Source organism: Palaemon carinicauda, chromosome 26 (genome assembly GCF_036898095.1).
Source record: "Palaemon carinicauda isolate YSFRI2023 chromosome 26, ASM3689809v2, whole genome shotgun sequence".
Taxonomy (NCBI): Eukaryota; Metazoa; Arthropoda; class Malacostraca; order Decapoda; family Palaemonidae; genus Palaemon; species Palaemon carinicauda.
In genome coordinates, this window is record NC_090750.1 from 83,250,176 (window position 1) to 83,270,175 (window position 20,000).

The 20,000-nt window shown below is 32.6% G+C and overlaps 1 protein-coding gene, 1 long non-coding RNA gene and 1 other non-coding gene across 7 annotated transcripts in view; 1 reads left to right on the top strand and 2 right to left on the bottom strand.

Moving 5' to 3' along the window:
* Positions 1–20,000, bottom strand: part of LOC137619636 (uncharacterized) — a 300,875-nt gene that overhangs the window by 24,233 nt on the left and 256,642 nt on the right. The gene's annotated exons all lie outside the window — the stretch shown is intronic.
* Positions 1–20,000, top strand: part of LOC137619635 (SET and MYND domain-containing protein 4-like) — a 227,298-nt gene that overhangs the window by 8,551 nt on the left and 198,747 nt on the right. The window lies entirely within an intron of this gene.
* Positions 4,862–4,945, bottom strand: TRNAL-UAA (transfer RNA leucine (anticodon UAA)). Its single transcript has one exon. It is a non-coding gene; the product is annotated as a tRNA-Leu (tRNA).

Sequence of the window (20,000 nt, forward strand, 5' to 3'; positions counted from 1 at the left end):
ATTTGAGGATGAATACAAAACTTGAAAGAGCAACCTAAAATTCTAAAAGGGAAGAGATTGACAAACACAAGAAATAAAAATACGAGGGGAAGGGAAGGCTTGGATTATGAGAGAGAGAGAGAGAGAGAGAGAAAAGAGAGAGAGAGAGAGAGAGAGAGAGAGAGAGAGAGAGAGAGAGAGAGAGAGAGAGAGAGAGAATTATGAAAGCTCAACTCAATTACACGTGATGTTTCGAGACAATCTCTTCTAAGATCAAAGGTACGCACTTCAGGCAAAGATTTATTCAGTGTTGCTGTCACTAACAATTTGTGAAACCCAGTGCGTCGTTAATATTTAACAATGTTTGATAAGAAGAGAAGGTAGTGTGAAGTCGATAAACTATGAGAGAGAGAGAGAGAGAGAGAGAGAGAGAGAGAGAGAGAGAGAAAAGATAATTCAAATATCATTGCTAAGTTAAAAATAAAATAACCGAAATATAAAAAATAAGTGTTGCTATTGGAAAGATAGAAAATTACCGTATAACAAAAAAGAAAACAATACATAATACTACCACCAATAAAACGGGAGAAACAATCAACTACAAGGTCAACAAAAAATATATCAAAAGTTGCAAGATACCACTACATTGAAAGACAAAACAAAAATTTCAACTCGGATTTGTACCTGCTAACACACACAAAAAAAAAACATATACACAAGAAAAAATCACATAGATAACGTATAAAAATTAAAAATACCCATCTTGATAGAAATATACACTAAATATTTCTAACGTGTAAAAAAAAAAAAAAAAAAAACACACACACACACACACACTTTACTCAGAGGCCAACAAAATGACCACAGGGATAGAATGAAAACCAGTAAAATACTACATTTATAGCATACATTTATAGCAAGAAATACCAAAATGAATGTGAAAAAAAAATCTAAAATAAATCAGCATTCGCCTTTGAAAAAATGTATAGACATTATAGCGCCTACAAACATCCAAAATAAATAGGCATTCTCCTTTGAATAAAATATATAGACATTATAGCGCCCTACAGTGGTATACGCATACCAGTAGAGATAAGATATAAACAACAACAAAGGAACAAACAGTGGGAAAGTTGAGATACCGCGGAGCGCGATAAGAACTCTGGTTGCGATAAGAAAAAGAAGTCAAACTGGCTAGAGGAAAATATAGTAGCGAATTCTTCCAGATCAAATTATTAGATATGGGATGTGGACTGACACAGGGGAGATTTATTTGGAAGTATCAAGTTATTTTACACACAGGGGAGATTTATTTGGAAGTATCAAGTTATTTTACACACAGGGGAGATTTATTTGAAAGTATCAAGTTATTTTACACACAGGGGAGATTTATTTGGAAGTATCAAGTTATTTTGCACACAGGGGAGATTTATTTGAAAATATCAAGTTATTTTACACACAGGGGAGATTTATTTGAAAATATCAAGTTATTTTGCACACAGGGGAGATTTATTTGAAAATATCAAGTTATTTTGCACACAGGGGAGATTTATTTGAAAATATCAAGTTATTTTACACACAGGGGAGATTTATTTGACAATATCAAGTTATTTTACACACAGGGGAGATTTATTTGAAAATATCAAGTTATTTTACACACAGGGGAGATTTATTTGAAAATATCAAGTTATTTTACACACAGGGGAGATTTATTTGAAAATATCAAGTTATTTTGCACACAGGGGAGATTTATTTGAAAATATCAAGTTATTTTACACACAGGGGAGATTTATTTGAAAATATCAAGTTATTTTACACACAGGGGAGATTTATTTGAAAATATCAAGGTATTTTGCACACAGGGGAGATTTATTTGGAAGTATCAAGTTATTTCACACACAGGGGAGATCTGAAATGGAATGTTTGCTTTTATGATTATGATGAATTTGAAAGAAAAATCTTTTATGCTCATGAGGATATTGATAAATCTACTCCTATGCTCAAGAGGACTTTAATATATATAATCTTATGCTCATAGTGAATTTGAAAAATATTACTTTTAAGCTCATGAGGACATTGATAAATCTACTTTAATGCTCATGAGGACAGTGATAAATATACTTTTATGCTCATGAGGACATTAATAAATCTACTTTTCTGATGCTCATGAGGACATTATAAATCTATTTTTATGCTCAAGAGGTCTTTGATATATCCAATTTTACGCTCATGATGAATTTGAAAAATATTACTTTTAAGCTCATAAGGACATTGATAAATCTACTTTTATGCTCATGAGGAATTTGAAAAAATTATTATTATGCTCATGGTGAATTAGAATTTTCTTTTTTATGCTCATGGCGCATTTAAAAAAAATAAATCTACTTTTATGCTCATGAGAACATTGATAAATCTACTTATGTACTCAAGAGGACTTTGATATATCTAATTTTATGCTCATGACGAATTTGAAAAATATTACTTTTAAGCTCATGAGGACTTTGATAAATCTAATTCTATGCTCATAGGGAATTTGAAAAATCAGTTTTTATGCTCATGGTGAATTTGAAAAATCTATTTTTAAGCTCATGAATTTGTAAAATATCTATTTTTAAGCTCACGATGACATTGATAAATCTATTTTTATGCTAAAGAGTACTTTGAAAAGTCTATTTTTATGTTTAAGAGGACTTATGAGCTATTTATGATAAAAAAGGAACCGGTTCAGACTAAGACGCAGTAGTTCATCCTTTGGACGTATTATAAATACAACAACAATAACAACAACAACAACAACAACCACAACAAAAAATGCCGCCATTTCTAGTCTATTTTGTATACAATTCAATATAAGCTGAATAAACGAGATAATTCTATTTCTATTATCATTACTAGCTAAGCTACAACCCTAGTTGGAAAAGCAAGATGCTATAAGCCCAAGGGCTCCAACAGGGAAAAATAGCCCAGTGAGAAAAGGAAATAAGGAAATAAATAAACGATATAAGTAATGAAAATTAACATAAAATACTTTAAAAACATTAACAACATTAAAACATATTTAATTTATAAACTATAAAAGGAGTTCTATTGTAACAATACAAAAAGGCAAAGATTCCTATTCTTAAAAACTATGAACTTTAAGTCCTCGATATAATCGATTCAAAATCGAAGATCTTTCAAGGTAACAACGTTAAGATGATATCAATATTTTCATGACCATAATTTTTTATTTTAAATTAGACTAATAACAAAATTCAATATTTACTCCTTTTTATCCTGTAAATATAATTAATGTAATTTTCAAACTTTTATATGGAACAAACCAATGGTAATGGCTTGCAATGAAGCTTCCATACAACAGCATACTACTTTTATTAAAGTGCCTTTTCCCATTTGTATGGGGCAAACACGGTTGCCTTCTTTTTGAAGGACTTCCCTTTGGCTTTTCCAACTAGGGTTGTTTTGCTAATAAAACCAATTATAACAAATGCAGATTAATACCTATATAGATGAATTTAATAGACATACAAGTACACAAAATGCAGGTCAAAATAGATATGAAATGGGACAAACATGCACGCAAATTGCGAATCAAATCTAGTAAAAAGAAATGAATGGACAAAAAAAATATATAGAGAAATTAATGGGAAAAAATGCAGCTCTCATGAAATACAGTGCGCATGATACAGAAGACGATCAGCAAAGTTACCAGAATCAAATTAAAATGCTTATTACTGAAACTGAAACACACGAAGCCAGTCAAAACAGGAAGAAACCGACCTCGTTCGCTCGCGTGACAAATGACACGCTGAAGAGGAGCAGGGTGGGAGGGGGCACTACCTAAAAATAATCAAATGCCTGGATAAAACCAGCTGTGATGGTGCTCATTCTAATGTCATTGTATTTACCAACTCTGGACTATCAAGCTGGTGCAAATATCTCATTTGAATTGTTAATTACCTCTCTTATTTCCTTGTTCCCTTTCTTCACTGGACTATTTTCCGTGTTGGAGCCCCTGGGCTTACGACATCCTGCTTTTCCAACTAGGGTTGTAGATTAACAAGTAGTAATAATAATAATAATAATAATAATAATGTGTTCCCTTGGAATTTTTTTTTTTTTACTATGTGACGATGGATAATAGTTACAAGCAGTATCATTAACTTTTAATCTTGACGTCAGGAATCTACTATCATACACAAGTAAACAAAATTTCTAATGGATCTGTTTAATTGGTGATACTATTTCATAAAATAAACCATTCACATAGCACATTCCGTCACCGAAATGAAGGTGGAAAGAGTAGCAATTGCATATATAAATTTTTGCATACATACTATTTCATGTAACATAAAGGATTATCAAATGCCAAATCCCAAAGCACTTAGTTGAGGAGCTGATGTGTGTATGTACTATAAATAACCATAGGCAAGGTAGATCTCAGTATACAATAACAAACAACAGTAAGACTAAATATATTTACAAATAGCAATCCATAAAACTTAATATATGTAATCATTACCCAATTAAACTAAAATCCAATACATTATTGGAGGTAAACGTTCTTGTCCGTATTCTCAAGCAAGAGAACTAAAATCAAAGCTGAGAAATATACCATACTAGAGATACGGCTCTGGGAATAGTTTGAGAACATTGGTTATATGGTAACCACCCAACATAAGGTGATGTGATACCTGCACACGAGCAGTCACGCAGATGCAAATCTACTACAATCAATTGAATAAAAACAATGAAAGAAAGAGATAGGAAGTCTGTCTAACAATAATAATAACAACAATAGTAGACTTCTCGTTATCATATTAAGACATTGTTAACGGTCTCATCTCCATTAGCCATCGATCTAAGCAAAAAATTTTCCCCATGTCAGGTGTGGGGTTCGAACCCACGCACTCTTTCGAGTACCAGAGCTTAAATCTGGCGCCTTAGACCGCTCGGCCAACCTGACTTGGTACACCCATAAGAAAAATCTATATAAGAAGATCTTCAACTAGAAATTGCAAATACTTTTTTTATGTAATCATGCTGAATTGCCAGTAAAAAAAAAAGGAAATAATTTAACTATAGATAATAAGGTCGCTTTTGGATACTAAAATTTTTTATTGCTAATGACTTATCGTACTAGAGTATGTAGAACCAGTCTTGAATATATTCGCTGTTCAAGGATATATTTATTTTGAAAAGAAAATTAATATTGATATAGTGAATTCATTTCAACCCATATATATATATAAATAAATAAATAAATAAATATACGTGTATATATATATATATATATATACATACACACAATAACACTTTATACTAAAATCCTGTTATTAAGAGAAGATTAAATAAAGCCTCTCTATATAATTACGAAATTTACCCTTCAAATACTTCGACCTTATAAAAGTACGGAAGAGTCTGTTAGAGTACAAGCTAAGGTGGGTGTGGCCCAAGTACTTTCCATGCTGTTATTTAGAAGTAATATTCAACCATGAGAAAAAATACGATGGTTAACGAGTTTACCTAATGTTATGATTCTTCTTTTGTTTACTAGTGCAATAAACAATATAAAATGATGCATATATTCAGTATGACTCACTATAAAAACTATAATAGTATTTTAAAGATTAATACTGACATCATTGAAAAAGTCAGTACAAAATAATCAAATGAGAATAATACTGACATAATTATTAAAGGACGTATATTATAAAATCATCTTAAGGATTATTACTAATCCCATTATAAAATGATACAAATATCTAGTATGACCCACTATAAAATAATCTTTATGATTAGTAGTTATGTTATTATAAAAAAGTACTTAAATAAAATAAATTACATAATTATGGAAGCTTCGCTGATGGCACTAAAAACGCCAAGAAAGAGAAAGTTATCCCTTCTCAAACACTTGTGGTAATACTCTATTATGAAATACTAGCGTACGCGATCCATCAGTGATGACGACTAAATATTTAGATAGATATATACACACGCACATAAATTCAACCCTTCCCTTCCCCTCCCCATTTCCTAACTACCAGCCGCCCGTTGAGATACTACCGCTAGAGAGTTATGGGGTCCTTTGACTGGCCACACAGTACTACATTGGATCCTTTTCTCTGGTTACGGTTAATTTTCCCTTTGCCTTCACATACACCAAATAGTCTGGCCTATTCTTTACAGATCCTTCCCTATCCTCATATACCTGACAACACTGAGATTACCAAACAATTCTTCTTCACCCAAGAGGTTAACGACTGCACGGTAATTGTTTGGTGGCTACTTTCCTCTTGGCAAGAGACACTTTAGCTATGGTAAGCAATTCTTCTAGGAGGACAACAGGGAAAATAGTTCTCTAGTTTTGGGTAGTGCCATAGCCTCTGTACCATGGTCTTCCACTTTCTTGGGTTAGAGTTCTCTTGCTTGAGGGTACACTCGGCCACACTATTTTATCTTATTTTTCTTCCTCTTGTTTTGTTAAAGTTTTTATAGTATATATTGGAAATATTTATTTTAATGTTGTTACTGTTCTTAGAACATTTGATTTTTCCCTGTTTCCTTTCCTCATAGCTATTTTCCCTGTTGGAGCCCCTGGCCTTATAGTATCCTGCTTTTCCAACTAGGGTTGTAGCTTAGCAAGTAGTAGTAGTAATAATAATAAAAATAATAATAATAATAATAATAATAATAATAACAACAACAACACACGGCACTTTGAGCAATTTGTGGGAAACTGCACTTTCCGAGTGGTTGCAGCTCAGCGTGACAGGAAAGATATATATATATATATATATATATGTATATATATATATATATATATCCACACACTTGCTCTTCATCATAAAGAGGAGGTGAGGCTTGGTGAAGTTTACCCCCCAAGACCTTCCAACCAAGAATAATACATCACCCCCCTCCAAACCAAATGCTCCCCTCTCTCTCTCTCTCTCTCTCTCTCTCTCTCTCTCTCACACACACACACACACACACTTTTGCTGACCCTCTTTTAGATATTCCAGGAAACTTTCAGAAAATCATGAAATAAAACTTCAGCCCTTGCTTCTGACATTTTACCTTCAAGGACTTTTCAGAGGGACTGGCATAAAGCCCTTACGGGACATTTCTCGGCCAGGTGAAATCTAGAGACTAATCTGACACTTCTGCCTGGTGGGAAGTTACGCTACATTTCCTATATAAACAGAGTTTATATAGAAGTGTATATTTTTTATCATCAATTTTACAAGAATACCCCCTCATTTTACTTATGACCTAAGCTCCACTTTCTAACTTTAGTGTACTAATGATTATTTTTTTTTTAAATTTAATGCTATCATGAAAATAAAAGTCTGTTCTACTGATTTTTTTAATTGCAATTTATTTTCTACTTACTCCCTCTTTCTACTTATACATGCCTATGTTGTCTATTTAATCAGACAAGTATTTATAATCTATTTATACACACACACACACATATATATATATATATATATATACTGTATATATATATACATATATATATATATATATATATAATATGCCACTAATAAGGATATGGTATGTAACGTTAACCGTTTTCTGCGCTACATCCTTATCTTTAACCATTCAGTTGATAATCATACACATTCAAACTAATATCACACAAGACATGCTCTTAAGAATAAACTTTATTTCAAGTTTATCAAGAGATTTAAAATAAACCCTATATTCTTCGATAGTTAAAACACTGATGACAATGACAGTGAAGATTCTTGTCATCAGATGGAGGGAATTTCAATCATTTTTAGGTTATACCTTAATTTTAATACCTTTTAGATATATGTTAAGTAGATGAAGGCAAAGCACTGGAAACTTTATGTATATCTTAGTACTAATATAAATGTAAAATAATGTAAGAAAAAGTAAATGTAAAAATATATGAGATAAATGAAGATAAGATATATCTAAAAGTCTAAGCTAAAGGCAAAATGAAGCCCAAATTCTTCTATAAACAATCAAACCATAATCTCAATCCATAACAAATTTCTAATAGATCTTAATATAACGTGTTTGATGTTGACTTACCAGAACGGTAAACAAACAGCCGTTAAAACAAACAAGCACATATATGCTTGATGGTACACTCCGGCACACTATTCTATATATTTTTCTTCCTCTTGTTATTTTGAAGTTTTTATATTTTATATGTGAAAGATTTATTTTAATGTTGTTACTGTTCTTGAAATATTTTATTTTAATTGTTCATTATACCTCTTGTAGCTTATTTATTTCCTTATTTCCTTTCCTCCCAGGGCTACTTTCCATGTTGGAGCCCTTCTGCATAATTATATCACCTTGCTTTTCCAACTAGGCTTGTAGCTTAGCTAATAATAATAATAATAATAATAATAATAATAATAATAATAATAATCCAGTATAATTATAGCATCTTGATTTTCAAACTAGGGTTGTAGCTTAGCTAGTAATAATAATAAAAATAATCATGCATAATTATAGCATCTTGCTTTTCCAACTAGGATTGTAGCTTAGCTAGTAATAATAATAATAATAATAATAATAATAATAAAAAAAAAAAATTAAAGCATCTTGCTTTTCCAACTAGGGTTGTAGCTTAGCTAATAATAATAATAATAATAATAATAATAATAATAATATCGCAACCTCATAGGCAAACGTGCAGGCAAAAGTTACTGATAAAAGAATAAGACTCCTTCTATCGAGGTTTACCCGTTCAATCAATACAAACGACCTTTCTAAATAACATACTTGACAAACGCCGTCTTAAAAATCACTTTCGTTCGTGTCGATGAGAACGCCGGAAAGATTTCATACCCAAAATCTCGATCTTTATAGGACCAATGTTAGACTTGGGAATTTCAACGTTGTTTACTTATGGATTTGGCTTTGACAGATTATATATACTTACGGTTGGCTATTTTGATAGTTGGGGGAATAAAACGTCCAAGAGAGAGAGAGAGAGAGAGAGAGAGAGAGAGAGAGAGAGAGATACAAGGATTTTGGATGTCTCAAAGACTTTATAATCCAACCATGGAGACACCATTTGCTCTTGGGTAAAGCGAAGTGGTTTGTGTGTGTGTGTGTGTGAGAGAGAGAGAGAGAGAGAGAGAGAGAGAGAGAGAGAGTGTGTGTTACAAGGATTTTGGATGTCTCTGACTCTTTAGTCCATCCGCGGACACTCCATTTGCTCTTTGGTAGAGCGATTTACTTTATAAGCATTTAGAGAGTTTTTATGATCTTGTCTAACTTATTCTTTAACTCGTTTACCGTGTTACTGTTTACTAGATCCGCTGGAAGTCTATTCCGATCCTTAACTGAATATTATAAACCAGCTTCAGGTGGTGAAATATACGACAACGTTTTCCCCATCTTTATCAAGTCAACGTCTTCTTCATATTTATCAAGTCAACGTCTTTCCCATATTTATCAAGTCAACGTCTTTCCCATATTTATCAACTCAACGTCTTCCACATCTTTACCAAGTCAACGCCATCCCCATCTTTATCAAGTATCAGAAAATAGAAAAGATGGGACTCTGGATTCTCATGACATTTACTGCAAATGTCATTCGCCCTTCAGTATTGACTGGTGGTTCTCGTGATATAGCCTCTATCCCAATCAGCATTTTCAATATAAATTATAAATTCGATTAACATGCAAGACTAAGGAAGGCAATTAATATATCTTCCATCCGGATAACTCAAATTAGGATAAGTATAGGATATTGAATAGGTTATATTTCAAAATTATTATCTACGTCTTTGAGAAAACCGAAGTTTACGCAAAGCAGATAAATTTTAATGAAATTTCCTCCTCAGAATTTACTTTGCTTTGCCTAAGCAAATTCATCCGGCTGGCTTTCAAGCAGCTATGAATTCAAATATGACATTTTTCATCATGTAACTTTTCCAGTAATATTTTTTTTTCCATAACTTTTTAATCTAAATTACGATTCACTACGAATACTACGACTAATAATGATAATTATCACACCAATGATAACGTATATTATCATTAATAGTAGTATCACTTTTTATCTGAATTAAGGTCCACAACTAATATAACGATTAATAATAATAATTATAGGACTATTAATAACGATTATCATTAATAGTAGTGGTGGCCGAAAGGTGATCGCCAGACTCGTTAGTATCTTTGGTCGCTGCAATCTCACCATCCTTGTGAGCTAAGGATGGGGGGTTTGGGGGAGCCTATAGGTCTATCCTCTCAGTCATCAGCAACCATTGCCTGGCCCTCCTTGGTCCTAGCTTGGGTGGAGAGGGGGCTTGGGAGCTGATAGTATGTATATATAGTCAGTCTCTAGGGCATTGTCCTGCCCGATAGAGCAACGTCACTGTCCTTTCCTCTGCCTTTCATGAGTGGCCTCTAAACATTTTAAGTAGCAATACAGTGGTAAAACAATGGAAACCTCAAGAAAAAGACGATGATAGTGTCAAAAAGGGCCATTTGGGCGTGGACAGCATATCCGGTGCATGAGAGAGCCGCCTTTATAAACACTTGATGAAGGACGTTTGCAAAAGCGACACAAACGAGGTCTGACTCGAAGAGGAAATTGCACATGTCAGATGATTCTTCTTCTTCCGCTCTCGAACGCTTCTCGGGTCGCGGACGATGCACAAAAGAGCTCTCTCTCTCTCTCTCTCTCTCTCTCTCTCTCTCACTTCATAATATTTGAGGTTAACCTCCTCGCCTTTCATTTTTATTATCTTAAAACCTGCTGTTTACAATACGCTGCTATTCTCTCTCTCTCTCTCTCTCTCTCTCTCTCTCTCTCTCTCCATTTTTTAACTTATCATCCCCTTCATAATATTTGAGGTTAACTTCCTTTCCTTTCATTGTTATTTTCTCAAAACTTACTGTTTACGTCACCGTTCTCTCTCTCTCTCTCTCTCTCTCTCTCTCTCTCTCTCAAACTTAAAACTTACAGACATTTGTGTTGGTTATTAGGGTCAGTACATAAGATCTGTTTATGTGGCAAAGATTTCGAATATTTTATATCAAATACAAAAGATTTCAGAAATTTTATACAAAATACAAAAATTTCGAAAACTATATCAAATACAAAAGATTTCAAATATTTTATACCAAATACAAAAGATTTAGAATATTTTATACCAAATACAAAAGATTTCGAAAATTCTTTACAAAATACAAAAGATTTCGAAAATTCTTTACAAAATACAAAAGATTTCGAAAACTATCAAAAACAAAAGATTCCAAATATTTTATATCAATATAAAAGATTTCGAATATTTTACATCAAACACAAAAAATTTCTAAAATTCTATACCAAACACACAAGATTTCGAATATTTCAGATCAATTATAAAACTTATTCCACTTGAAGATAACGGATAAGTTAACAAAGAATTCACATATTTAACATCAAACACAAAACCTCTTTGAAGATAATTTAGCGATGTTAAACAACCAGACGGGAATCCATCTCCATATTCCAGGTCATCAGATAACACCTGCACACAATTCCAGTCACTCATTCTACCTCTATAAAAGAAAAACGAAACGCACAGTCTCTTCTTTCGTGTGTACTCACACACACACACACACACCACACACAGCTACTCTCCCAGAAGAGATCAAATGAAAGATTCAAAGCCTTTGTATTGCAGACGTATTTGATCAATAATGAACAGAGGTGCAACTGGCAAGTGTGCAATGCTGATTATGAAACGTTGTTTTGCATTTGAGGAGACTTGGGCGAGAGAGATTATTATTATTATCATCATTATCATTATTATTATTATTATCAACTAAGCTACAACCCTAATTGGAAAAGCAGGACGCTATAACCCAAGGACTCTAACGGAAAATAGCCCAGTGAGGAAAGGAAACAAGGAAAAATTAAATATTTCAAGAAGAGTAACGACACTAAAATATCATCATCTATAAACTCTACTGCCTGCACTTTTGCAATCATTCTCACATTTCATCTTGCATGATTCTTGTATTCTTATTAAATGGTGACCAACAAGCACCTAAAATTTGATTCATTAGAATATATATATATATATATATATATATATTCATATATATACTCATATATATATATAAATATATATATATATATTCATATATATATATATATATATATATCTCCCCACTGGATAATGACGTCACTCTAATTCACTTAAGGTTCTTTGTAAAGTCCCTCATTCCTTCTTCCATTTTTCAACTTTTACTTCATATTGTAATTATAATTACACAGGCTCCCCCCCCCTACACACACACGCTTGCACTAATTATATATAAATACACACGCGCGCACACACATATATATATACATAAAAATATATATATATATATATATATATATACATATATATATATATATATATACATATATATATATATATATATAATCTTATTAGGATTGTACATAAGCATGGCAAGTTAATACTAACCGTATGCTTGCATACCTTTCAACCTACCCAAAAAGGTTACTTTTACTCCAAGGGTCAATGACCTAGACTAAGAATCATCTGTTCTCAGGTGCGTGAGAGGGTCAACGCTCACTTTCAGACGGCGAGGAGAAAGTCATTTGGAAATTCTCAAAACCGGGACAAGCAACGTCAAAATGCCACTAGTTTCAGTACTCCTTTAATTCACTTCTTGGAATTTTTTTATTTTTATTTTTTTTAATTCACACGCAACATCAGGACTTGTCTGGTTAGAGGGAAGGGATTTGGGCGTGTATGTGATTTGAATAAATAAATTCTTTGTTTTAACCTGTTAGGTTCAAGGTGAAATTTACTAAATTCCTTAATGCACCTGTACGTGTTGGCATTTTTACGGTATAAATATGTATATATACTCACACACACACGCCCGCGCGCGCGCACACACACACACATATATATATATATATATATATACACACATATATATATATATTTATATATATATATATATATATATACACACACAAAAGGATATAATATCTTGGTTATTAAGCAATCTGCGTTTCATTTCCCTGAGGAACTATTGCTTATTGTCCCTAAACTACTTGATACATTTCTTTCCTCTCTTATTTTATGTACCCTAAAATAAGGAACTTGAGATAACACGACAACCACTGAAAACTCAATGATTTTCTAAAACAACTTACACCATCACTCTCTATTCACTCCTATCAAACACTCCACATGTTTTCGTGGGCATCATTTTTATTCTCTTAATTCTACAGCGATCCTTTTTTCGATATACTATGATAGGTTGATTTGTGAAGTTCAACAACACAGGGTCTGGTCAGTACTTGGGATGGTGACCACCAAAAGGAGATTCGTTCAAAATCAGAGGGGTATGAATATCCATAGTGAAAAAGGGAGTGATTAACAAAATGTTAAGATATTCTGCGTGCATCGATATACTATGATAGTTTGATTTGATAAGTTCAGCAATACGGGGTCTGGTCAGTACTTGGGATGGTGACCACCACCAAAAATTATTTCAAAATCAGAGGGGTAAGAATATCCATAGTGAAAATTTGTGGTTTAAAAGAGAGAGAGAGAGAGAGAGAGAGAGAGAGAGAGAGAGGGAGAGAGAGAGAGAGAGAGAGAGAGAGAGAGAGATATTCTGCGTGCATGACTCTTCTACAAATGATGTTGATGTGCAGGTAATAGATATAGTCGTGATCATAATACGAAATTAATGCTCCAATAGCAATTTAATTATGGCTATAATTATAGATTTATAAGTGACAGATTTTATATTTGACGTATAATCCACAAATGAAGTCAATGTACAGAGGCACTAAGATCTATGTTATGTTCATATGTTAAATAGGAATATGACCTTGGTCACAAATTTCCATTATATAAGATTGAGAGTTTAATCCAAAATGAAACCGATAAACAAAATTATTTTCATGTCAAGGAATAGTCAAAATGTTTGTCTAGAAAAAGCAAAAAATTTGAAGACAATGAAAAGTGAAAATATTCATGACAGGTAGTCAAAATTTTTGTCAAGGAAAAGTAAAAATTTTCATGTCAAATAATAGACAAAACTTTTGTTAGGGAAAAGTCAAGATTTTTATGCCAATGAAAAGTCAAAATTTTCATGCCAAGAATAGTCAAAATTTTTTAAGTCAAAGTCAATATATTCAAGTCAAATAAGAGTCAAAATTTTCATGTCAAATAAAAGTCAAAATTTTCATGTCAAGGAAAAGTCAAAATTTTATGTCAAGGCAAAAAAAAAAAAAAAAAAAAAAAAACACTTATGAATAAATGAGATAAAAATTTCATATTTGGCCAGAATAATCCCCCCACGATCTTGGAAAAGTCAAGCTCAAAATTATACTTACGAGGCGATAGGGCAAAGATAAATCCTTCTAATTCAACATTCATGATCCACTAATAAAACCAATAAAGTCAACATCTAGGTCATACTAAAATGTCAACGTAAAAAAAAAAAAAAGTTCAATATTGTTCAGCTTTTGAATTTTAAGTGATAAATCCTTATCATTTGACATGCATAGACCAGTAATGATGCTGTCAAATATATTTTCACTTTAATCATAAACAAGCCAGCAACATTCGTAAATACATTTCAGATAATGCAATGCTGGTGATTCTTCTATTTGCATGAAGCACGCACGTGACCTTTTTTTTTTTTTTTTTACTATCAAATCATTATGTCACAAATGCCACTTAATTTAGAATTCATTTTACTTGAGAATAACTTATTTACCATAAAGACAATTGCAAACATCAGGATTAGAATCTCTCTCTCTCTCTCCTCTCTCTCTCTCTCTCTCTCTGTATATATATATATATATATATATAATTCTTATATATGCGAAGTACAAGTTTCTTATTTGTATATTAATTACATTAATATAGACAATCTTATATCTCCTCCATTATGATACAAAATATATGAAATAATGGTTAAATATATTCTCCTGTTAAACCTAACATTAATTATCCCATTATACTATACTATCACACTATCTTTATATGTATTTTCAAGCAAAATAATAAATAATTCATAACCTGATTACCTATGTCTATGTAACATTAAATCAAAATAATTTCACCCATTCTACATATGCATAAACTTCTTGAAATAAACAACCTAAACGTATGCAAATCAGGTTTATAATTTATTAACTAACAATATCAAAATTAAAAATATACATTAACATTTGAAACTCATAAACATTTTGCACTTTTCATTAAACAAGAATCCTTTCACACCCTACGAGAGAGAGAAAGAGAGAGAGAGAGAGAGAGAGAGAGAGAGAGAGAGAGAGAGAGTCGTATCTCCAATAAACCAATCAATTCTGAGCACGGTAAGGTGCTGGCAGAGAAGGGTAATGCACCTGAAACTGGTATTGACATTTGTAAAGTAGGAGACCGGCTAGTGTAAGGTCTCTCTCTCTCTCTCTCTCTCTCTCTCTCTCTCTCTCTCATTCAAATCGGTTGATTTTGTGTCGAGAAAGTCCAATCGATAGCGAACATTCGTGATATCGACTTTATAAAATATTCTATTTTTCATGTTTCCTTTCCTCACTGGGCTATTTTCCCTGTTGGAGCCCCTAGGCTTATAGCTTTCTGATTTTCCAACTAGGGTTGTAGCTTAGCAAATAATAATAATAATTATAAAAACAAGATCAGTGTAGAGAAAATTCTCCTCATGAAGGTATGATGTCTCGTAAACGACCCACATCACTGTGAAATGTGACGATTTAAATTCTCAAATGAATTTAGAAGTTCAAAAGGAAGGTTTATAATTCAATTGAGGTTTATAAAAACCTGGTATAGAGATTTACCCATTAATTACGAAATTCTCTGCATATAGGCATGTAAACAACACAGAGAATGATGCCAAAACGGTCCTGACTCGAAAAATCCAATTATTTTTCTCAAAATGACTTAATTGTTTTCATAAATGCTAATCGTGATATTTAGTGCATTGATTATCACGCTTGATCATACATCATATTACCAAGAAAAAAATACCCAGTTAATCCCTGAAAGTTTCATTACTCTACGATTAAAATTATGACTAGGAAGCTGTTCACAAACAAACATATAATGGGGGGGGAGGGTAAAACATAACCTCCTCCTAACTTAGCTGGTGGAGGAAATTAACGCAACATCACTATTCCCTGAGCTGAGGTATTCTGTTCTCTTGGCAAGCACCTAAGTAACACGAGACATAATTATTTCCCTAAATTTCAACCTTGCTGTGAATATTTTTATGCGGAACAGGCTGACGTAAGTATCTCTTCATAGTGTATGTATTTTAACGTTGTTACTGGTCTTAAAAAAGATTTTATAATAATAATAATCATAATAATAATCATTACTTTCATGTAGTTTATCAATTTCCTATTTTTCCCTGTTTGGGCCATTGGGTTATAGTATCCTGCTTTTCCTACTAGGGTTGTAGCTTGGATAATAATAATAATAATAATAAATAATAAATAATAATGAACGCAACCATCCAGATGGGCGAAAACAAAAGTTGGTCAGGAGCCTTAGAGGCGCACCCCGCCCGTTCTGGCCTTGTGCATTATCATTATGAAGCATCAATAACCGTGAACTGCTATCATCTGCCGCTAATAGAATGTAAGTTCATAAGCTGGAAATGCTCTCACTGAAGCTTACATCCTGCCAGGATGCTATATTTGACCAGATGTAAAAGAGATCACCCTCTGGTAATAATGAAGAAAAGTAGACTTTTTTTTTAACTCGTAATAATTAAGGTTGATTTTTTTTTTTTATTCAGGTAATATGGAAGAAAGGTGGACGTTCCTTTTAATTTTTTCACTCTGGTAATAACGAAGGAAGGTAGACTTTTTTTTACTTTGGTAATAATGATGGTAGATTTTTTTTTTACTCTGGTAATAAGGAAGAAAGGTGGACGTTCCTTTTTAATTTTTTCACTCTGGTAATAACGAAGGAAGGTAGACTTTTTTTTACTTTGGTAATAATGATGGTAGATTTTTTTTTTACTCTGGTAATAAGGAAGAAAGGTGGACGTTCCTTTTCAATTTTTTTCACTATGGTAATAACGAAAAAAGGTAGACTTTTTTTTTTTTTTTTTACTTTGGTAATAATGATGGTAGATTTTTTTTTTACTCTGGTAATAAGGAAGAAAGGTGGACATTCCTTTTTAATTTTTTCACTCTGGTAATTAACAAAGGAAGGTAGACTTTTTTTTACTTTGGTAATAATGATGGTAGTTTTTTTTTTTTACTCTGGTAATATGGAAGAAAGGTAGACGTGTTTTTTTTTTACTCTGGTAATATGGAAGATAGGTAGACGCCTTTTTTTTTCTTTTTTTTTTTGCTGGTAGGTAGTGCCATAGCCTCTGTACCATGGTGTTCCACAGTCTTGGGTTAGATTTCTCTTGCTTGAGTGTACATTCAGGGTAGACCATTCTATATATTTTTCTTCCTATCGTTATTTTGAAGTATTTTAGTTTATATGTGAAAGATTTATTCTTATGTTGTTACTGTTCTTAAAATATTTTATTTCAATTGTTCATTACGTCTCTTGTAGCTTATTTATTTCCTTATTTCCTTTCCTCACTGGGTTACTCTCCTTGCTGGAGCCCTTGGGCTTATAGCATCTTGCTTTTCAACTAAGGCTGTTGCTTAGCAAGCAATAATAATATAATAATATTAGGAAAGATGGCTGAGAGAAGAATGAGTGTAGTTAGCTAGCTAATTATAGTACGGAATATGTTTAGAAAAAAATCTAATTTAGTCAATTATTATTTTACATGAATGGTTGTTGCCAAATCTTTCAGAGCTATCCTTTCTTGGTGGCATAGCGTAATGTAAGTAAAATTCATCTTCTCTCACAAAAAGAGCAAAAGAAATATGAAAAACACTATCAAAACATGTTTAGATGTAAGGTAGTAAGATTAAACGAGATCTTAAAATATTCTAATTGTTCATTACTTCTCATATAGTTTATTTGTTTTTCTTTTTATTTCCTCACTGGGCTTTTTACCTCTTGGAGCCCATTGGCTTATAGTGTCTTGCTTTAACAACTAGGATTGTACCTAATAATAATAATAATAATAATAATAATAATAATAATAATAATAATAATAATAATAAAATAGTCAACATTGATGAAAAACCGGCAGCCAATAACCAAGAAAGGAAGAAATGCTAAATAGAAGAATTCAAATTGATCAAAATAAAAAAGAATGTGGGTTGAAAATCGGTAAAAATGTAACATAGTAAAACATAATTGAGCGTTTAATAGCAAAAATTTTTTACGAGATCACTAAAGAAAACTGAAAAAGTATATTGAGCGACTATCATAATGACTGATTAAGCAAATTAACCTTATTAAATCAAAAGATATTAACTACTAAATAAATTTTCTTGACTGATTATCAGCAAATACGGCTGAAATTATGAGATAGTTTTAGTATATTAAACCACTATAATTATAATTGTAGTTAGAGAGATTAGTTCACCAAACATTTAATTGGGCTCCAAAATGCACTAGAAGAGTTAGAAGACCCAGGCCTACATAGCCGAGGACTATAAAGCGTGAAATAGGAGATGATGAATGTAGAAGCATTGATTTAAAAGATCAAGATAGAGACGACTGGGAAAATCTAATTGAGACCCTTTGCGTCAATAGGCAAGAGAGGAGATAATGATGATGATGATAATGAAGATGAAGTATAAGAATCTTGAATATAGATAATGAAAACATCGCAGTGGATATACAAAACCCTTGTAAATGTTAACATCCCATTACAATAAATATTTCTCAAAATCAATGTTTCTTTGAGACAACTGGGGAAATCTAACCGAGGCCCTTTGCATCAACAGGCAAGGGAGGAGATGGTGACGCTGATGATGATGATGATGACGATGAGGATGAAAAATAAGAATCTTGAATATAGCTAATGAAAACATAGCAGTGGATATACAAAACCCATGAAATTGTTAACATCCAATTACAATAAATATTTCTCTAAAGTTCTAAACCATAAAAATACTGTAAAATAGACCAAGATTGATGGAGGTAGAGCGTGTTTAATTAGCGATAGAGGAACAACGAGTATCCTGAACCTATAATAATATTATCCCGTCATTCAGGAAGGGCTGACAGCAACAGGGTGGGTTCATCATTACTGTTTACCTCTTTATCCGAGCTTTTGACACCCTTGTGTACAGAGGATTTGTTACCTTATCACCCACTGTTCCTCTTTGGGTGGTGATCTCATCGCTTTCGGAGGAGAGAGAGAGAGAGAGAGAGAGAGAGAGAGAGAGAGAGAGAGAGAGAGAGAGAGAGAGAGAGTTCAACTGACATTGAGGACAACAGATACTGAAAGCTGACTTAATCTTTTTTCCCCTTTGTTTATTTCTCTGAAAATGTCACAAGAACGAGAGTGAGAAGGATATAGAAGTGGAAGACGTTTTCAAAATAACTTTGAATACTTCATTTCATGAGATAAGAAGAAACGAAAACGAACGCACATATATACATACATATGTGGGGATATATATTAACGGGGTAAAAGGGTTTGTGTATCGCAATGATCAGCAAAGCTGTAATAGTCAAAGCCACCCATACTAGTTTGGTTTGCTGTGAGCTATCAGACTAAAGTCTCCCACCATCAATCCGCACTGGTCAGCGTGGCGATGAAAATGGCCAAACCCGAAACATGAATTAGGACTTATCTGAGGTCTTTGTCCTGCAGCGGGCTAGAAACAGCTGAATTTGTTGTGTGTGTGTATGTATATATATATATATATATATATATATATATATATATATATATATATATATATATATATATATATATGTGTGTGTGTGTGTGTGTGTGTGTGTGTGTGAGAGAGAGAGAGAGTGTGTGTGTGTATAAGAGCACGCGTGTGTATATATGTATCTCCATAAAGTCCATTATCTCGTGAATATCTGATACCTCCCTCCCATGGGAACTAGTCGCTAGTCACCAAGGCACACATTTTATTCATGGAC